The following is a 26,104-nucleotide window of genomic DNA, read 5'->3' as shown; positions in this document are numbered from 1 at the left end:
AGCCATCGATCGATCACTCGGGTTCAGTAACGCGTAGCCTACAGTGCAATCGCTCGGGTTCAGTTAGAGCCCAACGCCTCGCTCGGGTTCAGTTAGAGCCAACGCCTCGCACACACGCGCGTATGTGTATGAGAAAAGCGCGGATCGCTCGGCCCCCGACCTCCCACCGTAACCGGGAACTCCCCGAAATTTTCCTCGCCCTCGCTTCTACCACGGTTTTTTCCGTCATGGACGGCCCAAAGAATGTCATGCAGCTGCGTCTCCGGCCCGCCTAGGACGAAAAGCCCATTTTCTGTCATGATTTTTTGTCATAGAAGTAGGAGCCCACCACATCTATGATGATACCGGGTTTTGTCACAATTATCGTCATAGAAGTGTCATATGTATGACAGAAAAAAAAATTCGTTTGGCCCAAAATGTCACAGATGTGTCTTTTTTGTAGTGTGGGTTCATTGTAGAAGTCTTTCATCCAGAGTGGTTAGCCAACTCGGTGCTTGTACTCAAAAAGAATGGCACCTGGCATATGTGTGTGGATTACACCAATCTGAACAAGGCTTGTCCGGCTGATCCTTTTGCCCTCTCCCGTATCGATCAGACCATTGATGCTACGGTGGGTTGCGCACGTTTGAGTTTCTTGGATGCTTATTCCGGTTATCATCAGATCAAGATGGCAGTCAAGGATCAGGAGAAGACGGCTTTTATCACTCCTTTTGGAGCTTTCTGCTATGTGTCTATGCCTTTTGGGCTTAAGAGTGCCCAAGCGACTTACCAACGGTGTGTGCAGAATTGTCTTCACGATCAAATTGGGCGTAATATTCATGCTTATGTGGATGATATAGTGGTAAAATCCAGGAAAGAGGAAACCTTGGTCACAGATCTGAAAGAGACTTTCGATAATCTCCGGGTCTACAAAATGATGCTTAACCCGGCCAAGTGTGTTTTTGGAGTCCCAGCCGGCAAGCTCTTGTGTTTTTTGGTGTCTAACCGAGGTATTGAGGCTAACCCGGAGAAAATCAAGGAAATTACATCCCTGGCCAAACCAACATGAATCAATGACGTTCAACGACTGGCGGGCCGTGTTGCTGCTTTGAGCCGGTTCATAAGCCGGTTAGGGGAGAAGGCAATGCCTCTGTATCAGATGATGAAGAAAACAGATGATTTTGTTTGGAGCGATGCTGCAAACTCTGCTTTTGAAGATCTGGAGACACAGCTTGTTGAGCCGCCGGTCCTGGCTGCTCCAGTTAAGAAAGAGCCGCTACTGTTATACGTGGCCGCCAACTCACGAGCTGTTAGTGTGGCTATTGTGGTGGAGCGCAAGGAGGCTGGCAAGGAGCATCCAGTTCAACGGCCGGTTTACTATGTCAGTGAGGTGCTAATTGAATCCAAGCAACGATATCCACATTGGCAGAAGCTCGTATATGGGGTGTTCATGGCAAGCCGGAAGCTTAAGCATTATTTTCAGGGACATCCAATCACCGTGGTTAGCTCTGCTCCTTTGGGAGACATCATTCAAAACAGAGAAGCCACTGGGCGAGTCACCAAGTGGGCAATTAAGCTTGGGTCTCATGGGTTGAAGTATGTGCCATGTACCGCGATCAAATCTCAAGCACTGGTTGACTTCATTAATGACTGGACAGAGATGTAGATGCCAGAAGAGAAACCAGACAACACATATTGGACTATTCATTTTGATGGGTCCAGACAGTTGGAAGGCTTGGGGGCTAGAGTTGTGTTAACCTCCGCGAGGTGACAAATTTTGTTATGTGTTACGGTTGATGTTTCCTTGCACTAACAACGCAACAGAGTATGAAGCCTTGCTCCATGGTCTTCGAGTGGCAAAAGAGATGAGTTTGAGCCGGGTAAGATGTCTTGGCAACTCAGATCTAGTGGCTCAACAGGTATCAGGCAAGTGGGATTCCAAGGACCCTCTCATGGCGGCTTATCGCGGGGAGGTTGATGCTGTTGCAGGGCATTTTAAAGGTTATCAGGTGGAGCACATTGACCGTCGAAAGAACGAAGCGGCTGATGCTTTAAGCCGGTTGGGGTCTCGGCGTAAGCTGGTACCACCTAACACCTTTTTGGATGTTTTGCATAAACCCTCTGTCAAGTTGCCCACAGAAGAAGATTTAGCTGTTCCTGACCCGGAGGCGCAGTTGGTGGAGGCTCTTCAGGTCATCCCAGATTGGACAGTGCCGTTCTTGGCTTACATGACCCGGGGAGAGTTGCCAGCGGATGAGACCCTGGCTCGATAGATAACCCGGCGGTCTAAGTCAATGACGATTTCGGATGGAGAATTATACCATCGCGGTGTCTCCGGAGCGTTTCAGCGGTGTGCTTCCCCCGAAGAAGGTCAAGGAATACTTCGTGAGATCCATGAAGGCGATTGTGGTCATCACGCCGGGTCAAAATCTCTGGTGGCCAAGGCTTTTCGTCACAGTTTTTACTGGTTGACGGCTCACGCTGATGTAGAGGATCTGGTCATTAGATGTGATGGATGTTAAAAGTTTGCACGACGAGCGCATGTGCCGGCTCAAGAGCTCTGGATGATTCCAATCACTTGGTCATTTGCAGTCTGGGGGCTTGACATGGTGGGACCTTTCAAAAGGTCTAAGGATAAAAAGACACATCTCTTGGTGGCAGTTGATAAATTCACTAAGTGGGTTGAGGCGGAGCCAGTGAGTAAGTGTGACGCGGCCATGGCGGTTCAGTTCATGAAAAAGGTGATCTTCTGTTTTGGTTTTCCACATAGCATTATCACTGGCAATGGCACTAATCTGTCCCAAGGGGCTATGGAGGAGTTTTGTCAACGTGAGCACATCCGGCTTGATGTTTCTTCTGTAGCTCATCCTCAATCCAATGGTCAAGCTGAGAGAGCCAATCAGGAAATTTTGAAAGGTCTCAAACCCTGGCTTATGGTTCCCTTACAACGAACGCCGGGTTGTTGGGTAGAGGAATTACCCTCGGTGTTGTGGAGTATCAACACCACACCTAACAGGTCTACAGGTTACACACCTTTCTTCATGGTTTATGGAGCAGAAGCAGTGTTGCCTAGTGACATCCGTCATGACTCGCCCCGTGTGGCGGCTTATGTTGAAGCTAATAATGAACAAGCCAGACAGGATGCACTTGACTTGTTGGATGAAGAAAGAGACTTAGCAGCAGCTCAGTCAGCAATTTATCAACAGGACCTGCGCCGTTATCACAGCCGCCGGGTCAAATCCAGGACTTTTCAAGAAGGCGACCTGGTGCTCCGGCTCATCCAGGATTTGTCAGATGCGCACAAGCTATCCCCACCTTGCGAAGGACCCTTTGTGGTCAGCAAGAACTTAAACAACGGGTCATATTACCTCATTGACGTTCGAGAACACAAAGATTCACGTAAGTCGGAGGAGGAGACCCGCCGGCCATGGAACATTGCTCAACTTCGGCCATACTACACCTGAGCTACCGGCTCTCATCATGTACATACTTTAACATTGTATATACCATGATAAGTAATAAAGTAAGACCATCGGTCTCTTTTCTTTTCAAAGATTATGCATCTTTGTTATTTCTTATTCTCAAATGACTATTAAGGAGCTGATCATATTTGAATCAAGTCTAACCTTTTTTGGTCCGGCTTATGATCGTATTCGAATCTAGTTGCAATTATCATGGTCACTTGGGGGCTTCCTATTCAAACATAGGTCGTATTCGAACCAAAGAGAACATAGCTGTCGTAACCCTCTTGATCGGCTCAAGGCCAAACTCACTAGGGGGCTTCTTGATCGTATCCGAATCATAGCTTAACCCCTTTTGGGTCCGACTTGGATCGTATTTGAATCAGGGTTGTTAAAAACCTCTCAAGGTCATTTGGGGGCTTCCTGTTCAAACATAGGTCGTATTCGAACCAAAGAGAACATAGTTGTCGGTACCCTCTTGATCGGCGCAACGCCACATCCACTGGGGGCTATATGGTCGTATTCGAACCTTAGCTTAACCCCTTTGGTCCGGTTTACTGATCGTATTCAAATTAGAAGCCACCAACCTTTAAATATAAGGTTAAATCATACTTGTTAACTTTTATTTGCCTTTGAGTTTCTTGTTGCAAATAATTAGCATGATCTTCTTCGCCGGTTTGTCTATTTGACAACATGGCTACCAAGGTATGACGATCATTGAAGTATTCAAAGGTATTGATTTCTCAGAAAGATTGAGTTATCGGCTTCATTACCCGGGTTACTCAAGCCGGTGGTCTAAGGATCAAAGGTACAAGTGTGGGTATTATTTATATATAATTGTCGGCTATATTAACTAAAGAGTTAGTTTCAGCCCTTGTCCTTTATTCATATCTACTTTTTGTTTTCTATTATGATAAACATATTGGATATAAGCCGGGTTTTTTAACCTGTTCGGTTCTAAGCCGCCAAGCCAGTCTTTTCTTGTCTCTACAGGGAACAGATTTAAAGTGTTGCAGAAACAATCGTCAAATATAAATATTGCCATCAGGAAACACGGAATCACATACAGTGTTTTATGCACGATGGCATAAGCAAGGCATTCGGTGTTTTCACAGCTAACCTATTACACGGCTTTTTATAAGCCAATGAAGATGGTTATTATTCCTCCCTCGCCGGGTCACCGCCCTCTGTTGGCTGGAAGTTGGGTTTTGACCAGTCAAAACCATTCACGGCGACGAATTCTGCTTCATCGTTGATCATACCTGCCGGGTCAGCTTCCGGGGCAAATGTATTTTCTCTTATAGGTGGGATCAAGTCCGTCACCTTGTACGAGGGAGTCGCCATCTTCTTATTTTCAGCATCAAAACCCGGCTAATATTTGTCAATATTGGTATCATCTCCAAGGGTACTTGCCTGAGGCCGGACTCCGCGCACGCAAGCCATGAAGTTATCCTACTCAAAGGGAGATCTGTCTTCCTTCACGGTGGGATAGCCTCTGGCCACGTCCGCCGGGTCTAGGTCTGGCACCCAAGCCTTGGAGCGGCTCAGGGCAGTCAAAGCCCCGGCTCGCGCACAGGAGCGTTTCACTTCTTGAAATCTGGCAGGCAGGATTGACAGTTTCTTCAGGACGTCGCTGAGCCGGTTGGGTCCTTGATTGGCAGGAGAGATGGCGGCAAGTGCCTGCTGTGCGCCAATATATAGTTGTTCTACCAAAGTATACACTGCCTTCAGTTTAATCAAAGGATCTTGGCTCAGATTTTTGCTTCATGGGCCTGCACATATTTTATACACAAAGTCAGCTGGTGGCTTATACTCCGGATCAGCAAAAAGCACACAAAATTAAAGTTGGATGGCTTACCAAAGATGGCAACCACCATTTGAGACACCCGGCCCTTTAAACCGTTCAGCTCTGTTGAAATCTCTTCAAGGGTTGTTTCGGCCTTCTCAGCGCGTCGGGTCAGAAGCGTTTTTTCCTCTTCCCGGGTTTTCTTCTTGGCAGCGAACCTGGTCTTTAAATTTTCCGTCTCAGAGAGACTTATTTGCAGTTTGGAGTTAGCAGATTTGGTTTCTTCCTCCTGACTCGCTAGCTGGGTCTTCGCATCAGTCAATTGCGAGTTCAATTCAGATAAGGCATTCTGCAAAACATTCAGATGAGTCAAGATTTTGCTTCAAGTTCAAAAATCAAGATTCAAGTCTCAAGTACTTTACAAAAAACCACTTGACACTTGGGGGCTAATGTATGCCAAATCAAATTTTTATTACTCTAAAGACATACTTTAAGTCCCAAGTACCTTACAAAGTAACAGCACTTGGCACTTGGGGGCTAATGTATGCAGTTCAGCAAGTTTCTTGAGGTTAAGCCTGAATATTAAGTTCTTTGAATACGGTACAAAACAATTTAAGGTACCGGCTCATTTATGATAAAAAAGAACCGGCCCTTGGGGACTACAGGTGAAGTTTTGTTCTATTTTATTGAACTCAAGAAAATCAAAGGTGAAGGTCTTGGCATATATGCTAAAGTCTACAGATCATTCCGGTTGTCTCATAATCTGAAGACTTGGGGGCTGAAGGAATATAGATAAGCCAGAAGAACATACCTCATATTTCAGCTGCAACGGTTTGACCATTTCGATCTCAGAGTCGCGACTGGAGTGCACGTGGCTGAGATAGCCGGATAAAATATCGTTGGCATTTAAATGGTCGTAATTGGCAACGTCAAAGGGCACTTTTTGCCTCTCCAATGCCTCTTGTTTCGCAGTACACCGAGCCAGCATGGTTGGATTCCCCGGCTCAATAAAATGGCTCCTGGTGATCTAAACGTCTTGGGAAGACGGTGATGGCGGGTTGGCTGAGCTTGATGGTCCAGTTGCGGAAGGGTTTACAGTGGTCTCATCGAACGACGGCTCAGGAGGATTTGCTTCTGCATCAACAGGCGGGTCTTCTAGAGCGTCGGTTAATGGAGAAGATGGCCTGGCCGGGTCAGATGCAAGCACCGGCGGGTCTTCTGCCGGTTTAGTTGCCTTTGCCTTCTTGGATTTAGCTTGGCCACTAAGAGAAATGTTGCAGGATTGTCAGTATAAAGATACAATTTGAACAAACCAGAAAAAAGGAGGATTTTTACCCAGGGGCAGTCTTGAAGGCCGGAAATTGCATCTGCGATGAGTCACCAGAAGAGCGAGACACCTCCTGAAAAGACAAAACAAAGTTAAAAGTAAGGCAGGGGAAAGGATCCCTTAAACAGAGTTAAAGACAGAAAGAAGTGAACCTCATTCGGGCGCTTCTGAGGAGTTTGTTGAAGAATGACAGTCGGCTCATCTTCAATCCGAGCCTGACGGCGGCTTTCATGTTGCTGCTTTTTCAAATGAAAGGTGGGATCCAAGTGAGCTAAAGGGTTAGAAAACCTTACTTTACGGATCACTCGTCGAATTTTTTGTCTTGGCAAGGGCTCTGAGTCGGAGGAAATGATAGTTACCTCTGCTTCCACAGCCTGACTGGCCCCAGTGTCATCCTGGTAATGATCAGTGTCAATAAGATTGTTAAAAAATTGGCCAAGGGAATCAAGGGCTACCTCTGAATCACATGTATCATCAAGCTTCATCAAATCTTCAGCGGTGCTATTTTCTTTTTTGACCTCCGGGTCATTTTCTTGGCGTTTATGGCGGCGGCTTTCGCTTTCTTGGCAGCCTCGTGGTCATACTTAACTTTCCAGAAGTTAGAGTTGGCCTACAGACAGGTAAAAACAAGATAAAGAGTCAGGCAAGTATTAAAACAATATGGCTGGGAAAATACAAAGGAGAGAAATGACAATATCCTTACTTCTGGCACCGGGTTAAGCTGGCAGAAGGGGTTTAACCCGACGACACTGCAATCTTCGTATTTCCCGTTCACCACAAGAGTTGACATTGAGACAATATCTTCTTCTGTCAATTGAACGGGGCTGTGACAAAGAGAGTCATCCGGGCCTCCACCATACTCATACATCAGCTTTGACCGGCGGCTCAAAGGGATGACCCTCCATGAGATCCAGCAGCGGGTCAGATCAACTCCAGTTAACCCGTTACCCAAAAGAGCATTGATCCTTTTGATGGATGGTATCAGCCTCTTGCGTTCAGCGACTATCGGTGTCAAAACCGACGGATCTCGAGTAGGGGGTCCCGAATGTGCGTCTAAGGCGGATGGTAACAGGAGGCAGGGGACACGATGTTTTACCCAGGTTTGGGCCCTCTTGATGGAGGTAAAACCCTACGTCCTGCTTGATTATTCTTGATAATATGAGTAGTACCAGAGTTGATCTACCACGAGATCGGAGAGGCTAAACCCTAGAAGCTAGCCTATGGTATGATTGTCTGTTGTCCTACGGACTAAAACCCTCCAGTTTATATAGACATCGGAGGGGGCTAGGGTTACACAAGGTCAGTTACAAAGGAGGAGATATACATATCCGTATTGCCTAGCTTGCCTTCCACGTCAAGTAGAGTCCCATCCGGGCATGGGAAGAAGTCTTCAATCTTGTGTCTTCATAGTCCAACAGTCCGGCCAAAGGATATAGTCCGGCTGCCCGGAGACCCCCTAATCCAGGACTCCCTCGGTAGCCCCCGAACCAGGCTTCAATGACGTCAAGTCCGACACGCAGTATTGTCTTCGGCATTGCAAGGCGGGTTCTTCTCCAAATTTCGAACGTTTGCAAGTAGTGTCCAGCACCATAAATGTTGGACTTCTTGGCTTCTGCGCCCAATAGGGGCTATCTTCCACGCGTCGAATGAATACAAGGAGCCAGGGCGTTTTTACATTCGCCCCCCTAGCCAGATAAATAAATTGTCTATTAAAGGGATGGGGATTCTTAGATCCAATCCATACCACCCCTCCCCAGCGAGAATCCATCGGAGCGCGCTTCGGAAAGATCCACTCCAGCATGGCCGACCTCCGCAGCTCCTCCTCCAGCCCTCGTAGCCCTAAGCCCGGTGATTGGGAGAGGTGTTCTGTCCCACACAGTCGATTAGTTGAATTGCAGACCAAGGGATTTCTCCCTCCAGCGTATATGGTTCCCGTTCGAGCCGGGCTCGCCACCTACAATGGCGGGGAGCAAGCGGAGAGCTTCCCCAGCCCCTCTATGGGGGAGCGGGTATACCTTGTTCCTTACTTATTAAGGGGACTCAGATTTCCAATTCATCCGTTCCTCCGCGGGCTCCTGGAGTTTTACGATCTCCAACTGCATAATTTCACCCCTGCTTCCATTTTACACATCGCCGGCTATGTTGCCCTCTGCGAGTTATTCCTGGGCTGCGAGGCTCATTTCGAGCTATGGAAAAGGTTATTTTGCCTCGTCCCCCACACACAGAAGGGGTCGCTTTATCAAGTGGGCGGAGCCGAAATATGGCGCATCGCCGAAACCGGATACCTGTCCGGTACTCCGAAGAAGACGTCCGAAGACTGGCCTTTGAAATGGTTTTATATGGAGGACGTCCCCCTTCCGGACCCTGTTCTGTGGGGTCTTCCTGAGTTCAACAATGCTCCTCTGAAGAAACGCCGAAGTTGGCGCCCATGGAGCCCCCAGGAGGAAGACAACGGAGAAGTCTTTTACCTGATGAACCGGATTAAAGCGCTGGCTCAATCAGGATTGACAGTAATCGAGGTTATGTCAATATGCATAATGCGGGGAGTGCGGCCACTTCAATATTGAGGGCACCGCCTATGGTGTTTTAACGGGGAAGATGATGCCACCCGTTGTGGGCGTAAGGGTCCGGACAATGCTGCCGCTTTAGCAAAAATTATGTCCGAGTTGTTCAAGGAAGAGGAAGAGGAGTTCGTCCGCATCAAGCCACGGGATGGATTCTCCATGTACAACCTTCCAAGCTGGGTGAGTTATATCTCCCTACTCCCATTCTTCCACATTCTTTGTCGTAGGTATTCACATTGCCATTGTGCGGCAGGAACTGCGAAAAGCCATAAGGGAGGTCAACAGCCCATCCCCACAACCAGAGGACCCTGACCGGGCCCTCGGTCCCGGACTCGAAGAAGATCCGGACATATTCGTGGAGCTGATAGACCGGCAGTTCTATCAATTAAGCTATGATGACGCCATGGTGGCCATTACGGCCGACTATCCCGGACTGCTTCCTGCGTCGCACGTAAGAAAAACAAAAAATCCCAACTCCAAAAACTAGGATCCCCTTTTAGACACTTCACCTACCATATACATATGATTTTTCATAGGGAAGGCCTTCGGGACACCATGCCGAACCCGCAGCAACTCGTCAACAAGAGGCACTGAGGCCGGGCAAGCCAAAAAGGAAGGCGGTCAGGACGGAGACGCCAGCGCAGAGGTATGACAAAAACCCTGCTCCATGGTTGTCGTCTTTCTCAAAATGTAATGACGTCCATGTTTCTTTAACAGAAAAAACGCTCACCGGAATATGTCCGATGAGGCTGCCGGTCATGCTTCCACCAGTCGGGCTCCAGGACCGGACATAGAGGCGGAAGCCGACATGGGGCGGACGCTGGATACTCCTCCTACAGAGGATGCGGATAGACTATCCGCTACAAATTCAGAAGTGGAGAGCGCCATGAATCATACGCATCGCCGAGTCGTACTCCGTGATGCTTGCTTCTCCCTAGAGGCATTTGATGCCTTCAATTCTGGAGACGCGTACCTCTGTGCTGCTCAAAATGGTCTAGCCAGAGCCATGGACCAGTATGTAAGGGATGTACGGGTAAGAAAATCTGACGATTATATGTATCAGTAGCCCCTGAGACTTGAAATAGTTAGCAGAACTGATTTAAGGATCATCTATTGTGCAGGTTCTTACAGAGAAGAATACTCGACTGTCACAGGAGCTGGAGGAATGCAAGACCCAACTTCGGGCCGCCGTTGCCGCATTGAAGGAACCTAAAAATTCCCCAGCTGGTAACATTTGTTTCAAAAAATGATAGGTACCATATAGCGTGCGGCGTGGCTGCAGATCTAACAATAGATATTGCAGATGAATCCGGAGAGAATCCGGAGGATCAGCATGCCGTACGACAGCTAAAGGCTAGCGAACGCGTGCTGACTGAGGTCAGGCAGGAGAAAAACAATCTCCAAGACGCTAATACCAAGCTGAGCGTGGAACTAAAAGATGTTCGAGCCCAGCTTGCGGACTCCGAGAAGGAGAATAAGCGGCTTCGATGCGGCATTTTAAGTAAGTGCTTCAACGAACCCTTAAAAAGGGGACGGCGGAGAAGCCGGCTAACAGAGTTATGTCTGCAGGTATGCTGACGGGTCGTCCCGCGGAGGAGATGCCCGGATCTGCGGTGATCTTCTATTCGAGCTCTCACAACTGCACGAACAAGTTCGGCAGGTGATGCAAGGTATTGCCCAGGCCTTCTGGCCATCAGTCTCCCTGCCAGAAGGCATTGGAGATCTTGCGAAGAAGCTCAAGGGAGCATGGCGGCGCTTCCGATTATCGAAGATATCGGCCTGCTGTCAAGGTGCCAGGGAAGCCTGGGCCATGGTGAAGACGTGGTATACCAAGGCTGACCCAAACCACATTGCCGAGGTCGGACCTGTGGGGCCTGATGGGAAAGAGATTCCCGTTAGCTTAGTCTATGGGCAAGTAGAATTAGCCGCAAAGTATTCCCAACAAGATTGTAGGCTAGACCATCTGTTGGATGGTATAGAAGAGGAATTTAGTCAGTCTACATGACTATGTAATTAAAGTGACATGTATAATGCCTTCTAGCCGGATTGTAAATCATTTGTCATGGCGGACCTTTTCACTTCAACCTCGGGACCCGATAGTCCGGAGTGTGTCCGAATACCCACTCAGTTATATAAGAACCGGGGTATGCGTGGAAACCAGGCGTAGGGGTCATTAGTGCTTGAACAGACAAGTACCCAACTAGTTATGTTATATTACATGGGTAGTAAGAAACATCTTCCAGGGAGAATAGTTCTGGTTCCTTTCCCTGGGCAGGCATGCCCTAAAGTGCATGTTCAGACTGCGAGCGGAGACGCAGGAAAAAACATCTAGGGGTATATATGGAAAATAAATAAAAATCATCTTTTGTTCGCCGACCGAATATTCCCTTAAGAACACTAGCTTTCGGCTTCACCCAGTCTGAGGTACACATCCGGCTGACCCGGCAGTAACAATCGCAGAGGTGCTCCCCTTATTCCCTAGCCGAATTAACGGGAACGTAGGGCATAAATACAAGAGCCAGGCAACCCAGCTTGGCCAAAACTTAAGTCATATCGATGCATATAGTGGTGAAGAAAAGGTACATGCAGAAGAATAACACATGTGCGGGGCATGAAGCCCAGATAGATAATTAACCTTCTGTGTAAGAAGCCCCCAGGTATAATGAGCGCGGTTAGCGCATCTATAGTGTGCAAGCGAGGCACAAGTTGGCCCTTGAAGGCCTTGAGAAAGAATAAAAGAAAGAAAGAGAAAAAAGACAAATAATGTATATGCAAAAAAATGGACAGATGAGATGAACATAGAGTCCGGTGCTAGGCGTAGAATCTTCGGAGCCTGGCTGCGTTCCATGGGTTCGGCTCAAGTCGATTATTCGATGCATCCCGCAGACGGTACGCTCCACCGGTCAGAACTTGGTCAATAATGAAGGGACCTTCCCATTTGGGCTCGAGCTTGGTCTTTTTCTTCTCCCGCAGGCGTAGAACTAACTCGCCAACGTTATAAGTTTTGGCCCGTACTTCTCTGCTTTGGTATCTGTGAGCCTATTGCTGATAGAATGTGGAATGGGCTTTTGCCACGTCACGCCCCTCCTCCAGGGTGTCCAGACTGTCCTGTCGATCGAGCTCGGCTTCTCTTTCTTCGTACATGCACACTCGAGGTGAGTCATGAATTATGTCGCAGGCCAGAACTGCCTCTGCGCCGTACACCATAAAGAAGGGTGTGTATCCGGTAGTACGATTCGGCGTGGTCCGCAACCCCCAGGGGACAGAGTCGAGCTCCTCTACCCAGTGCGTGTTAGACTCCTTTAAGGACCGCACTAATCTGGGTTTAATGCCGCTCATGATAAGACCATTTGCTTGCTCAACTTGGCCGTTGGTTTGTGGGTGATAGACGGAAGCATAATCGAGCTTGATGCCCATGTTGCTGCACCAGAGTTTTACCTCATCAGCCATGAAGTTCGTGTCGTTGTCAATGATGATGCTGTGGGGGACGCCGTAACGGTGTACGACCCCGGATATGAAGTCTATCACCGGTCCGGATTCAGCTGTTTTAACAAGTTTGGCTTCTATCCATTTGGTGAATTTATCCACTATGACCAGTAAGTATTTTTTCTTATGGGTTCCCCCTTTAAGGGGTCCAACCATGTCAAGCCCCCAGATCGCGAAGGGCCAGGTAATGGGGATTGTTTGGAGGGCGGTGGGTGGCATGTGGCTTTGGTTTGCAAAAAGCTGGCAACCGGCGCAGCGTTGGACCAAGTCCTGTGCGTCTGCCCGGGCCGTCAGCCAATAAAACCCTGTACGGAAGGCCTTGCTTACAAGGGCCCGGGCTGCGGCGTGGTGGCCGCCGAGTCCGGCGTGAATTTCTGTCAAAAGCTTCCGCCCTTCCTCTTCGGAGATGCACCTTTGAAGGACTCCGGTAGTGTTTTTTTATACAGCTCTCCCTCGTGGACCCTGTAGGCTTTAGATCGCCGCACTATGTAGCGTGCCTCATTTTGGTCATCGGGAAGTTCCTGCCTAGTTAGGTAGGCCAAGAATGGTTCTTTCCACAGGGCAATGATGGCCATTATGACGTGGGCTGAAGGTGTTATTTCGATGGCAGAGCCTCCGATTATGTCAGAGTGTTCGGTATCGGGCATTTTGGCCGGGTCCGGACTATTGTTACCGGTGTCCCCTTCCCATACCACGGATGGCTTGAACAACCTCTCCAAAAAGATGATGGGGAGGACCGCATCGCGTTTTGCGCTGATGCGGGCGAGGATATCCACCGCCTGATTGTTTTCCCGAGCCACATGGTGAAATTCAAGCCCCTCGAACCGAGCTGACATCTTTAGGACGGCGTTTCGATAGGCCGCCATCTTCGGATCCTTGGCATCGAAGTCTCCATTTATTTGGGATATTGCGAGGTTCGAATCCCCACGCACCTCTAGGCGTTGAATGCCCATGGAAACTGCCATCCGAAGTCCATGTAACAGGGCTTCATATTCGGCTGCGTTGTTGGAGTCTGTATACAGTATCCGCAGTACGTATTGCACTGTATCTCCGATTGGGGACGTCAGGACGACGCCAGCCCCCAGACCAGCCAGCATTTTGGAGTCATCGAAGTGCATGATCCAATTGGAGTGTGCGATGTACTCTTTAGGGAGTTTGGCTTCCGTCCATTCGGCGACAAAGTCGGCCAATACTTGCGATTTAATGGCTCGCCGAGGTTTGTATGTTATGTCGAACGGGAGGAGCTCAATGGCCCATTTGGCAATCCGGCCCATGGCGTCGCGGTTGTTTATAATATCATTAAGTGGCACTTCCGAGGCTACTGTAATCGAACACTCTTGAAAGTAGTGTCGCAGCTTCCAGGATGCCATGAATACCGCATAGGCTATCTTTTGATAATGTGGGTACCGTGATTTGCATGGAGTGAGGACAGTGGATACATAATATACTGGCTTTTGAAGAGGGAATTTATGTCCGTCCGCTTCTCGTTCGACGATGAGCACTGCGCTTACAACCTGATGGGTTGCCGCAATGTACAACAGCATTGGTTCACCAGTGTTTGGCGCGGCCAGGATTGGGTTGGTTGCCAGTATGGCTTTTATTTCTTCCAATCCGGCTGTGGCAACGTTCGTCCACTCGAAGTGTTCGGTGCGCCGAAGGAGGCGATAAAGGGGTAATGCCTTTTCTCCTAAGCGGGAGATAAAGCGGCTTAGAGCCACCACACATCCAGTTAATTTCTGGATTTTTTTGAGGTTCGTTGGGATAGCCAACTGTGACAGAGCTCGGATTTTGGCCGGATTAGCTTCAATTCCTCTACTGGAGACGATGAAGCCCGGGAGCTTTTCGGCTAGTACGCCGAAAACGCATTTTTCCGGATTGAGCTTGATGTGTATGTTGGAGGTTGTTGAATGCGAGCCTCAAGGCATTGTGTTGAAACAGAAGGGGCCATATGGTGTGATAAATGTCGTTGCGGCTTGGTCGGACTCTGCCATCTTGATTTGGTGGTAGCCGGAGTATGCGTCGAGGAAACACAATGACTCGTGTCCTGTGGTAGCATCGATAATTTGATCAATGCGGGGGAGGGGGAAGGGATCCTTTGGGCAAGCCTTGTTGAGGTCCTTGAAGTCGACACATAGGCGCCAGGATTTGTCCTTCTTTGGTACCATCACCAGGTTTGCTAGCCAATCCGGGTGTTTTATTTCTCTAATGAATCTAGCCTCCAATAACTTGGCTAGTTCCTCTCCCATAGCTTGTTTCTTAGGTTCAGAGAAACGCCGAAGAGCCTGCTTGACCGGCTTGAATCCCTTTAGGATATTGAGGCTGTGCTCGGCCAGCCTGCGTGGGATTCCTGGCATGTCTGAGGGGTGCCAGGCGAATATGTCCCAATTCTCGCGCAGGAACTCTCGTAGTGCGGCGTCCACGGCGGGGTTTAACTGTGCCCCGATGGAGGCTGTTTTTGTAGGGTCCATTGGGTGGACTTGGAATTTGACTATTTCATCCGCTTGTTTAAAAGAGGTGGACTTGGATCTCTTGTCAAGTATCACGTCGTCCCTGTCCACTGTGGCGCGTAGCGCAGTTAATTCCTCGGCCGAAAGGGCTTCGGATAATGCCTCGAGGGCCAATGCGGCTGTTTTGTTTTCGGCGCGGAGTGCTGTGTCCGGATCACTAGCGAGAGTGATGATTCTGTTGGGCCCGGGACATTTTGAGCTTCATGTACCCATAATGGGGTATGGCTTGGAAGATCGTGAACGCCTCCCGTCCTAAAAGGGCGTGGTATCCACTACTGAACGGGGCCACTTGGAATGTAATTTCTTCGGACCTATAGTTCTCCGGCGTGCCGAATACCACATCTAGTGTGATTTTCCCAGCACAGCGTGCTTCCCGACTGGGGATGATTCCTCTGAAGGTTGTGCTGCTTCGCTCAATGCGGTTCCAGTCTATTTCCATTTTTTGAAGAGTTTCCTCATAGATGAGGTTTAATCCACTACCGCCGTCCATGAGTACTTTGGTGAGTCGAAAGCCGTCCACAATTGGACTAAGGACCAGTGCAGCTGGTGCTCGGGCTGTTCGAAATTTAGGTTCGTCACTGGCATTGAAGGTAATAGCCGTGTCACTCCATGGATTTATTGCTGCCACATGGCAGATTTCGGCAATGCTGCGGAGTGTTTGCTTGCGCCTATTATTTGATGCGAAGGTCTCAAAGACTGTTAATATCGTATTGTTATCCCTGGGATGGTGCTCTGTGGCATCTGGGATGAGAAGATCCTCGCCGCTTTTGGCCACCTGCCGGAGTATCCAACATGCTCTAAGGTTGTGTGTTGGTATGCTATCCGCTGTACTATGAATTTTGCAGGGTCCGTTGAGCCATCCCTCCAATACGGTTCCACGCCCTATAGAGGGTTTTTGCTTCTTTGTAATTAACTCGGGTGTCTTATGATAGTGCACCCTTTTACTTCGGACTGGGTGTATATTCGAAGCCGGATTATCCCAAAATTCCGTTTCGGTTTTCCAGGCACTTTCCATCGCACAGTACTTACATACTATGGATGCCAAGTCGGCGAAGCGTGATATGTTACGGCGACTTATGGCGTTAAGGATTCCCTTGTCCGTGCAGTTATTGCAGAAAAGTGAGACTGCATCTTCCTCGCGGCAGTCCTTAACCTTGTTCATCACAAGGAGGAATCTGGCCCAATAATGATGTACTGTTTCATGGGGCTCTTGCCTAATGTGGGAAAGATCGTTTATGTCTGGGTGGGTGGGTGTATTTGAGTCTGAACCCTTACCCGATCTGAGACCCAGGGGCCGAGGTGTTTCCAATCTTGGAAGTTCGGATTCCGGGATGTTGCCCGATGAGTCTGGCCTGCTGCCTGACTCTAGGTTCAGGGCTTGGGTGATGTCCTCCCATAAACGGGTATCCGGCTCGGAGAGCTCAGGAATCCGGACATAGTTAGTCCTCAAGATAGAGGAAGAATCGCCGCATTGTTCCTCCACCACCGCAATATGATGGGTGACCGGTGGAGAGTTAATCTCACTTTGATCGGGTTTAAGCCCAATCCGATCATAGTCCGTAGCAACTCCCAAGGCGGCGATGCGATCCAAGAGCTCATTTAGGGAAGAGAGCTCCATTGGATCCATCTGCTCGGCGAATTCTGAGCCAACGTGGAGGCTGTTTTTGATGACCCGAGAAGTCATCGTCGGTGCAGCGGCCGAACGGGCGGTCATGATGAAACTGCCAAGCTGGAGAGTTTGGCCGACAGCCAGGGCTCCCCTGGCGGTAATGTTGTTTTTAACAACGAGACGAGGCATCCTTTCTTACGGCGACGACACAGTGGAACTCTCAATGAAAGCACCAATGTCGGTGTCAAAACCGGCGGATCTCTGGTAGGGGGTCCCGAACTGTGCGTCTAAGGCGGATGGTAATAGGAGGCAGGGGACACGATGTTTTACCCAGGTTCGGGCCCTCTTGATGGAGGTAAAACCCTACGTCCTGCTTGATTATTCTTGATAATATGAGTAGTACAAGAGTTGATCTACCACGAGATTGGAGAGGCTAAACCCTAGAAGCTAGCCTATGGTATGATTGTCTATTGTCCTATGGACTAAAACCCTCCGGTTTATATAGACACCGGAGGGGGCTAGGGTTACACAAGGTCGGTTACAAAGGAGGAGATATACATATCTGTATTGCCTAGCTTGCCTTCCACGCCAAGTAGAGTCCCATCCGGACACGGGAAGAAGTCTTCAATCTTGTGTCTTCATAGCCCAATAGTCCGGCCAAAGGATATAGTCCGGCTGCCCGAAGACCCCCTAATCCAGGACTCCCTCAGCGACAGTAAGCTTTATCAGGAAGTGCGAACTTGGAGTCAAGACGATCGGGGCGATAACCCGGCAGTGGCTTCTCGTTTGCTGGTGAAGTGTCCTGGCAGTAGAACCAAGTTTGGTTCTAGTCCTTTGGGTGACTTGGTAAGACAATGAGGGGGAAGACGGCACCCTGCCGGCGCTGAATTGATATGCCTCCAAGCTCTAAGCTAAGGCCGTTGGTGCACTCGTTCTGCCAGTTCAGATAAAAGTATTCTCTAAACAACTCCATGATCGGCTCTTGTTGAAGATATACTTCACAGAGTACTTGGAAGTTACAGATGTTAGATATGGAATTAGGCCCAATATCTTGAGGATGGAGCTTGAAAAAGTGGAGGACCTCTCTGAAGAACTTTGAGTCGGGCGGTGAGAAGCCGCGGTTCATATGGTCAGTGAAAACGATCACTTTGCCGTCTCTTGGGTTGGGCCGTTCTTCTTCCGAGTCAGGGGCACGGTAAGACATGACAGTTTTCGCTGGCAAAAATCCTATGGTGAAGAACTCTTTCAAACTTTCCTTAGTTACGGTTGAGGGAACCCAGTTACAGATGGTTGGTGCTTTGGACGGCATGATGGGCAAAGAACTGAAAAGAAAAGCAATATGTCGGTTCAGTTTAATGGTGAGATTGACAGTTAAGTGATGAAGATGCAAACAAGTAATGGCGGCTTAGTTAAGGGCTAATGACATATAAGGAAAATTAAGCCGGCATGATAAGCCGCCATGACTACAGATATTTGAGGAAGGCAATTTCAGCTAAGTGTTGAGACAAACAAGTTTCTTAAATTGTTTGGTACTATTCCAGATCAAATGGCTATTCAAAATGAAAAAAATCTAGACCTAAAAAAGTTTAGCGCAGAAGAGTATGTAAGTTCTAATGCAGCCTTTGAAACAGAGAAAGGGATCTGTGGATCAAGAAAAGGCACAAGAACACTACCGCACGAGCATACACACACACACACATACATATATATATATATGTGGATCAAGAAGAGGCCTGCAGTGGAAAAACTACGAGGGACTGCGATGAACTTGGAAGAACACGAAAGAATCTGGAAACCCTAAGTGCGGATCTGATAAGTGAAAAGAATAGAACTTACAGTCACAGGTCTTCTGCGGAGATCGCCGCTGTTCTCTGGATCGGTTCAGGTTGATGCGGCGGCCAACATCGACGGAGACGGAGGTGAAGCACGGCGGCGGCGAAGCTCGAGCAGGAGGGGGTGCGCGAGAGGAAGAAGACGGAGCGAGAGAGGAGAATGAGAAGGCCGAGGCGTACCTATTTATAAGGAAAGATGTGAACAGACGGGTGCGAAAATCGAGGAGAGCCGAATAATGGTTATCTAGCTACACAGACGCCTCGATTCTCGGGAAGCATTAAAGATAAAACATCCGTTGGGAGATGACATCATGAAAGTTCTTTGCGTTTTCAAGAGATGACGTCACGGCGGGTTACGAAAACTTTAACGAAGATAAGAAGATGGATTTTTGTATAAGTATTGAAGATTGACAAAGAATGAAATTCAAAGTCAACCTGGGGCCTAATGTTGGGGATATTACTATCAGTCATGACCCGCCCAGGAGGGGCCGTGTCAGCCCCAATGGCGGGTTACGAAAGAAGCCCAGTAAACATTCAAGACGATAGTTTATTAAACCTTATAGAAGGCCCAAGGGCCTGGAGGCAGCTTAAGGCCCGATATTGTAAACCACTGTATGTAAGGAAAGACTTGTAAAGAAAGGCATGTAAAGGAAGCCACCCAGCCGGACACGATTATGAGTCGGCCGGGCTCTGTAGGCCACCACGCATCAACCCATGTATATAAGGGGACGACCCAGTGGCAGCTTAAGGCAAGAAACAATAAGTCGATAACCAAGCCAGTGAGTTGAGCCTCTTGGTGATCAAAACCCCAGCAATACCAATCCCAACTAGACGTAGGCTTTTACCTTCATCGTAAGGGGCCGAACTAGTATAAAACCCTCTCGTGTCCTTTGTCCCGATTAACCCCTTTAAGCTTCCTAGTGCGATGGCCCTACGACTAAGTCCTTGCTCTAGGACATCTGCCGTGACAATTCCACGACAGGTTCGGTGACCGCCCTCAAGGGTCCCTTAGTGGAATCACGACATCTTGCAGTGTGTGAGGGCGTGAGGAGATTATGGTGGCCCTAGTGGCTTCTTAGGGAGCATTGTGCCTCCACACCGCTCCAAACAGAGATTAGCATCCGCAAGGATGTGAACTTCGAGATACATCATCGTCTCCGCGTGCCTCGGTTATCTCTTACCCGAGCCCTTTACTTATGCACTTTACTTTGTGATAGCCATAGTGTTTCATGTTATATATCTTGGTATAACTTAGTTGTTTATCTTGCTTAGCATAAGTTGTTGGTGCACATAGGTGAGCCCAGTTGTTGTAGGTTTTGTGCTTGACAAATTAACCGCTAGGTTTACTCCGCATTTGTTCAAGCCTAAACTGTAGTTATTTTAAAGCGCCTATTCACCCCCTCCCCCTCTAGGCGACATCCACAATCTTTCACTTTTGGTCTTCCAAATGCCCCGGACAAATTTTAGGTACTCGTGAATGATATTTTTGGCCTATGTGCATGGAAGTTCATTCTAGTCTTTTTTATGAGATCCTAGTGTACAACCAAGCAAAAGAAGAACACCTCCAACACCTACAAATTATGCTATACTTACTACAACAACACCAACTTTTTGCCAAACTATCAAAATGTTCTTTGGGGTCAGGTAAGTGGAATATCTTGGTCATCTAATTTCCAGGATTTGTGTCTCTATTGATCCTGAAAATATTGAAGCCATTGTTGATTGGACAATTCCTTCAAGTGTCACTCAGCTCATGAGCTTTCTGGGACTAGTCGGATATTACATAAGATTCATTAATTTTGAAAACCACTACATGCACTGCTAAAAAGGGAATTTTCACTTGTCTACAACTCATGGTAATGCTTTTCACATATTACAACAAGCTCTCATGTCTGCCCAATCCTTGCACTCCCAAATTTCTCCAAACCATTTGTGTTAGAGACCAATGCTTTTGCAGTCATGATTCAACAAGGAAGAGTGATTGCTTATTGTAGTTCAACTCTGTGTCCTAGGAATGATGCCCTCAACCTATGAAAAAGAAACCCTAGCAATAATGGAAGCACTGAAGAGTTGGTGTCACTATTTCCTAGGAAGGAAACTCATTATCAAAACAGACCATTATAGTCTTAGATTTATTTAGACCTAACAAAAGGCATTCAAAATAAGCTAATGATGAGATCTTGGAATTCAATTTCATAATGTATAAAAAGGGCATGACCAATAGGGTTGATGCTTTATCAAGACAATTCTGCTCATTGTTTTCTATTTCTCAGGTGCAACCTATTTGGTTTCAGGACATATTGGATATATAGGTACTTGCAGGATGACACTTTTAAACCTCTACTAGAGAAACTACTAGTGCAACCCTGAGACCAAAATTCTCATTATACTCGGTCATCCAACCTTATCAAACATAAGGGCAGACTTGTAGGGGGGCAACCGTGATTAAAAAACTAAACTACTTATTGCCTTGCATTCCTCTCCCATTTGGAGGACACTGGTGTGAAGGCAACATATCAGAGAGTTAAGAACATCTTCTATTGGCCTGGATTAAAGAAAGCTGTTGAGGTTTTCATTTCCTAGTGTTCTACTCCCTCCGTTCGGAATTACTTGTCGCGGAAATGGATGTACCTAGACGTATTTTAGTTCTAGATACATCTATTTTCGAGACAAGTAATTCCGAACGGAGGGAGTATCTATCAACGATCTACAAGTGAGCATTGTTTGCCTCTAGGCCCGCTGGATCCTCTACCTACTACTGATATGGCCTGGCAAAACATTATGATGGATTTCGTCAAAGGACTGCCCAATTCTCAAGGTAAAGAGATAATTTCTGTTGTAGTGAATCGTTTCACAAAATATGCCCACTTCATACCCTACACGGTTTAAACTGTAGCAACTACTTTTATTGACAACATAATCAAGCCAAATGGTCCACCTCTGCTCATTATCTCATACATGGATTGAATATTTACTATTAACTTATGGAGAGATATTTTCTAGTCTGAAAGTGGAACTAAGGTACAACATGGCCTATCACCCCTTACTGATGGGCAATCGGAGTGTGTCAATAAATGCTTAACAGCTTACCTCGGGTACATGGCCAACATCGAGCTTAAAAAGTGGGTGTCATGGGTCTCATTAGTAGAACCGTGGTACAATTATTCCACTTACCATACATCTCTGAAGCTCTCTCCCTTACAAGCCCTTTATGGGTTTCCATCTCTCTTAATTAGTGAGCTCACTATACTGGGGCATGCAGAGCATGGCTCCAGAGATGTTTTGACTTCAAGGCAACCCAGGCTGGACCGACTCAAATTCTATTTGCAACAAGCATAGTCAAGAATGAAGAAATATGTTGATCTTAAGAGAGTAGACCAACAATTCATTGTTTTAGACCTGGTATATCTAAAGATGGCACCCTAAGGCTAGCAACATTTGGATTTCAAGATGCTTTGAAGCAGCAACATAAATATTGTGGTCCATTTCATATCATTCAGAAGGTAGGGAGCCTCGCTTACAAACTGCAATTCCTAGAGCATGTGAAGATTCACCTAGTTCTTCATGTCAATCAACTTAAAAAGTATTTTGGCTCTCGGGCTATACCATCTCCCACTTTTACCCATTGTAATGAGGATGGTACTCTTAAGAAGACCCTGGCTACGGTGTTGGAAGGTTGTCAAATTCCTCGGCACAACCAAGAAGTAGTCCAATGGGCGGTACAATGTCAAAATTTGTTTCCGAAAGATGCTACATAGGAAGACGCCGATTTGTCAAATGCCTTGCAGTATTTAGAACAACCACTGAAGCATGGCACGCCTCCACATGAAGCTCCTTGAGGATGTTCGAAGTCAATAAAGTTCAGTTATTGGATGGCCTATCTCGCTTCGCTCTGGTAGGATGGCTTCGGGCAAAGCCACCGTTCCAGATTAACTAAAGTTACTTTCACTTCGACAATTGCTCTCAAATATACGTATGCCTATATAACGCGAGGTTGTGGCATCTTTTCTGATTATTCCCTTGTTATTTCTGCCTCAATGGCTAGAACCTGATACACTATGGTTACAGTAATAGAATACGGCCTCCTCAATTGGACTCAAACCCTAGTTCCGTTCTTCAAATTACTTATTTACATGGATCCCCACCAGGATCTAACACCAACATTTTTGTAGTGAGAAGGGATTGTGGACTGGAAGGGAATTGGGTGGAGGAGAGGGATTCATCAAATCCCTCCCATCCTCAAACCGCTTGGGGTTGGAAATGCACTTGTACCGAACAAGGCCTAAGGGCGTTTTTGATAGCCAGGAATCCCTTGAGGATTCTGCCTCATTCCCTGGGTGGAAAGCCCAGGCGCAAAATCAGCCCCGGGTCATGTGCCTGAACATTTGGACGCTAAAATAGACTAGGGATGCATTTGGTTACCTGCATTAGGTCATCCAGGCCCGCGGGGTGTAGTTTTGGCTTGTTTGGTAGTCTGGGTCGCATCAAAATTTGGGTTTGCGCGATCTTTAAAGCAACTCTAGGCCTAGCTTGCTGGAATCGGCCGAATCATCCGTTTCTAGCTAGCCAGGCCCGTGGGATGCGAGGGGGCGCACATGGGAACGACAGGCTGCACGCGCGGGGACACGCGGTAGAAACCGCACTGGCTCCCATCGCGACGCCATAGCTCCCTCACCCCTCCTACCGCTCACTCTCCCCTTCTCCCACCCCTTCGCTCTCCCCTCCTCCCATCACTCAGTCTCCCCTCTATCTCTCACGACCATTACCAGGAGAATGACGGCTTGACACACTTCTGCAAGACCATGGAGGTTATGTAGATGCTCACATCCTTCAGGAAGTACCTCGTCCCCGTCCCAGAGATGTCCAGGCTGACGACACACAATGATACTGCACCTAGAAAGTCACCATGAAGATGATGAATGGCAGGCTCGTCCTTGATAAGGGTTGGGCTACCTTCTGTGTAGCCCATGACATCAGCATCAAAAGCCTTCTCACCTTTCAAGTTGTTTTTTAGGAACACCTTCAAGCTGGTGAGCCCCGCCAACCTGAGTGTCCTCGTCTTCAACAATCAGGGCATTCAGGTTGTGGCAAATTGCTTGTTGTATGATCCAGCATTCTACATGGATGCTAAGGGTGCCAATGAGGGTGCTACTGGGCTTGATGGTGATGTGGGTGCTGCTTAGATTTGAAGACTGTGTTTTTGTTGTGATGCTATGTTTGAACTGTTATGCTTATGGTACGGTTATGGTCAATGCTATTGTTGTGGTTATATGATGTGGTTTGTGGTGTGTGTGTTGCGTGTATTGGTAACCTCGTCACTCCTACAAGAGGTTACCACATCACTTGTGTTGTGTATAACCAAACAACACCTATTTGCATCTGGATAGACCATGCACGTAACCAAACACAGGTGTTGATGTTGCTGCTTAGCCATGCTGGAGGAGATGCAAGGAAACAAACAATGTGCAAAACTTGGTTTTTGACCTGCACACCCACAAACAGATTCATTTGGGTCAGACATGCAAAGTGCCAAAATTTGGTGAGTAACCAGACGCATCCTAGGTTTTCTCTGCCCGATCCCCATGATTCCTTTGGATAGGATCCACTTCTCGGACACTGCCCACGCGGCTGCCGCCTCCCTCCCCTGCCACACCGTGTGGTTCCAAGGTTGTGCTATGTCTCCTCGTACTTGTGCCTCCGCCTCCATCGTGCTCACCAATGGCGGTAGCAGCTGTCGTGGTTCTAAGTCTGACAGTAATGTAGGGGGGTACGTATGGAGAGGCAAGATCTTAGCTATGGAGTAGTTGTAAGCACACGAGGTTTATGAGTTCAGGCCCTTCTTGGAGGAAGTAATAGCCCTATGTCTCGGAGCCCGGAGGCGGTCGACTGGATTATGTGTGTATGAATTACAGGGGTGCGAACCCTTTACACTGAGGAGGGGGGTGGCTTATATAGAGTACGCCGGCCCCCTCCGGCCCTCAGTTGTGCAGGGTTTTAAATACATTAAGGTCGGGCGTTACTGGTAACGCCCCTAATAAAGTGCTATGATAACCATAAAAGCTACTTAATAACCGACCGTTAGCGTGCGGAGTGCCTTTAGGTCTCCTGGCCGTCGAGTGGTTGGGTCTTGGTCGAGTGATTGCTTCTTGGTCGAGTGTCTTCGAGTCTGTCGAGTGGAACACCTCCAAGTCGATTGAAAGGTGATTTCTTCTATAGATGTCCTTGGGTAGGGCAGTTAGGACAGGTCCATGACCCTACCCTAGGTACATAGCTTCATCATTAGCCCCCGAATGGATCGAGGTTTGAGTGGGGAAGGAGTTGAGAACTTCTCCGACTCATTTTTCATGCCATGAGCATATCTTGTTTCGGATCAATGAACTTGAGTGATGACAGCAACTTCCTTTTCAGTCGCCTTGATCCATTCTTAGTTTTTTGTCGAGTGAGTTTCTTTACTTGAAAGGCTCCGAGTGACGGCGTGGAGGAGATCTTTCGGCTGACAAGTTGTTCTGCTGCCCGCAGATTTCGCGGGATTCGGATTTTGGGAAGCGCATGGGATGGGGGAGGCCGCAGTAATCGGATGGGATAGGGCGGAGCCTCCTCGATCTCCGTGCCACTTTTTTCGCCACGTATCACGCGCGTGATTGTTACGGGATTTGACAGGACCGCCCGGGCCTACCAGTCAGCCACTCGGAAGCGACCTCATATAAGGCGTCGGACCAGGGTTTCTTGAACAGTGCGTTCCCATTCCCTCTTCTCTTCTTCAAGCTTCTTCATCACGCTCGCTCTCGCCTCAGCGCCGCCGCTCCGTATGCGTCTCGCCGGCGACGATGGGGAAGGAGAAGACGGCGGCTTTGGAGCAGGCGAAGAAGGCGACGGCAAAGGCGAAAGGGGAAGGCGACCAGTCGGGGTGGATCTTCCTCGCGAGCTGGCCTGCCGAAGGGCTGGATCCAGGGCGACTCGATCCGCTTGGTGATCCGCCAAGAAGACCTCGACGACCTAGCCGAAGGAGGGCTGATCCCCCATGGATTGGCGCGGCTTCCGGGGAAGGAGTCCGAGCCGCAACCTCGGGAGGGTGAGCGTGTTCTCCTTGCCACCCACGTCGACCGTGGATTTTCCTTGCCTCCTCACCCTTTCTTTCGGGGATTTCTGAATTTCTTTGGGGCACAACTCTACCACTTCACTCCCAACACAATCGTGTATCTCGCTGCTTTCGTGTCTTTGTGCGAGAATTTCTTGGGTTGTCGGCCTCACTGGGGTCTTTTCAAGCACATTTTCACCTGTCGTTCTCAGACGGTGAAAAAGGCCAATCCGAGTGATGAGAGAACACAAGTGATTTAGATGTGTGGGGGTCTTGGTGTTCAGATGAGAGGGAAAAGTTCCTTTCCAGCCATGATTCTTCCTGACTCGGTTCGCGGATGGCAGTCGACCTGGTTTTACTGCAAAGACCAGTCGACGCCAGGCCAGTCGACCGGCCTCCCTCCTTTTACCATGGACCGAGTGAGGAAACCCTCCTCTTTGAAGGTGCTCCCGGAGGAGAAGGCGCGGGTTAGGGT

This window comes from Triticum urartu, chromosome 5, assembly GCF_003073215.2.
Source record: "Triticum urartu cultivar G1812 chromosome 5, Tu2.1, whole genome shotgun sequence".
NCBI lineage: Eukaryota > Viridiplantae > Streptophyta > Magnoliopsida > Poales > Poaceae > Triticum > Triticum urartu.
Note: the sequence above shows the minus strand (reverse complement) of the source record.